Source organism: Myotis nattereri, assembly GCF_964212035.1.
Source record: "Myotis nattereri genome assembly, chromosome: 1".
Taxonomy (NCBI): Eukaryota; Metazoa; Chordata; class Mammalia; order Chiroptera; family Vespertilionidae; genus Myotis; species Myotis nattereri.
The window spans coordinates 161346478-161348779 of record NC_138075.1 but is presented as its reverse complement, the minus strand read 5'-3'; the positions used below and the strand labels follow the sequence as shown (position 1 = coordinate 161348779).

The following is a 2302-nucleotide window of genomic DNA, read 5'->3' as shown; positions in this document are numbered from 1 at the left end:
TATGGTTTCAAGGACACAGCTTGAAAACCATTAAAATTTAGTAAAAAATGAAAAAATCCCGGGACAGTCTCTTTACTGTAAATCTTTTGTATAACACTCTTCCAGCTGGAATAGACTAGAAAAATTTCAAAATATTTATGGACTAAGAAAAAGACTAACATGCAAAACTTTATTTTATATTAAAAAGACTGAATCATGTCATCAGAAATTTCTGGAAGTTGTGCAAAGAGGTGACTGGTGAATTAAGTATTTTGTTGACCACAGTTTTCAAATTTGAGTTCATTGCATAAAATTTTATCAAGTACTTTCTAGGGGAGGAGAGGGGGAAGAATTGAGCAAAACAGAAAAGTAAAGAAAAAGAACTAGTTGAGGGTTGTGGGGAAGTAACCCCAGCTGCAGGACCATGGCGTCCTTCCGGACGCTCACCTTGGATAAATATGGGCGCCCTTTCCTCATCATCAAGGAGAACCGCAAGACTCGTCTTATGGGGCTGGAGGCTCTCAAGTCTCATATAATGGCAGCAAAGGCTGTAGCAAATACAATGAGAACGTCACTTGGACCAAATGGGCATGATAAAATGATGGTGGATCAGGATGGTGATGTGACTGTAACTAACGATGGTGCCACCATTTTGAGCATGATGGATGTTGATCACCAGATTGCCAAGTTGATGGTTGAACTGGCCAAATCACAGGATGATGAAATTGGAGACGGAACCACCGGAGCGGTCGTCCTGGCTGGTGCCTTGTTGGAAGAAGCTGAGCAGTTGCTGGACCGTGGCATTCACCCCATCAGGGTCGCCGATGGCTATGAGCAAGCCGCCCGCATTGCTATCGACTACCTGGGCGAGATCAGCGATAGCGTCCCTGTTGACGTGAAGTGCTCTGAACCCCTGATTCAGACTGCGGAAACCACGCTGGGCTCCAAAGTGGTTAACAGCTGTCACCGACAAATGGCTGAGATTGCCGTGAACGCTATTCTCACTGTGGCCGATACGCAGCGCAGAGACGTTGACTTTGAGCTCATCTAAGTAGAAGGCAGAGTGGGCGGGAGACTGGAGGACACTAAACTTCTTAAGGGCGTGATTGTGGACAAGGATTTCAGTCACAGAAGCCAAAACAAGTACAAGATGCTAAGATTGCAATTCTCACATGTCCCTTTGAACCACCAAAACCAAAGACGAAGCATAGGGTGGATGTGACCGCTGTGGAAGACTATAAAGCCCTTCAGAAATACGAAAAGGAGAAGTTTGAAGAGATGATTAAGCAAATTAAAGAAACTGGCGCTAACCTAGCTATTTGCCAATGGGGCTTTGATGGTGAAACGAATCATTTACTTCTTCAGAACGACTTGCCTGCGGTTCTTTGGGTTGGACGACCTGAAATAGAGTTGATTGCCATTGCAATAGGAGGGCGGATCGTCCCCCGCTTCTCAGAGCTCACAGCTAAGAAGCTGAGCTTTGCTGGGATTCTAAAAGAGCTCTCATTTGGGACAACTAAAGACAAGATGCTGGTCATCGAGCAGTGTAAGAACTCCAGAGCTGTAACCATTTTCATCAGAGGAGGAAATAAGATGATCATCGAGGAAGCAAAGCGATCCCTTCACGATGCCTTGTGTGTCATCCGAACCTCATCCGTGATAATCGCGTGGTGTATGGTGGAGGCGCTGCTGAAATCGCTTGTGCTTTAGCAGTTAGCCAAGCAGCAGATAAGTGCCCAGCCTTGGAGCAGTATGCCATGCGAGCTTTCGCCGAGGCCCTGGAAGTCATCCCCAGCGCCCTTGCTGAGAACAGTGGCATGAATCCCATCCAGATGATGTCTGAGGTCCGAGCCAGACAAGTGAAGGATAAGAACCCTGCTCTTGGGATTGACTGTATGTATGCACAAGGGTACAAACGATGTGAAGCAACAACATGTCATAGAAACCTTGATTGGCAAAAAGCAACAGATCTCTCTTGCAACACAAATGGTTAGAATGATTTTGAAGATTGATGATATCCGAAAGCCTGGAGAATCTGAAGAATAAAAAAATTTAAAATAAAATGTAGTAACAACCACCACTACTATGATTAAATAAAAGGATGTCTTATGGTGTAAAAAAAAAAAAAAAAAAAGAACTAGTTGACACAGACAACAGTGTGGTGATTGCAAGGGGGGTGGGAAAGGTGGAGAAGAGTATAGGGGGATAAATAGTGATAGAAAAAATATAATAAAAATAAGTAAAAATCTACTTTAGCTGTATATATATGTATATATATATGAACATAAATATATATATATTTAAGAACATAAATTATGTAATT

The 2302-nt window shown here is 43.2% G+C and overlaps 1 pseudogene across 1 annotated transcript; it reads left to right on the top strand.

Annotated features, from left to right (window-relative positions):
- Positions 1–403: 403 nt before the first annotated feature.
- Positions 404–2052, top strand: LOC308529535 (T-complex protein 1 subunit epsilon-like; annotated as a pseudogene). Its single transcript has one exon. The product of its transcript is annotated as a T-complex protein 1 subunit epsilon-like (transcript).
- The last annotated feature ends 250 nt before the right edge of the window (positions 2053–2302 follow it).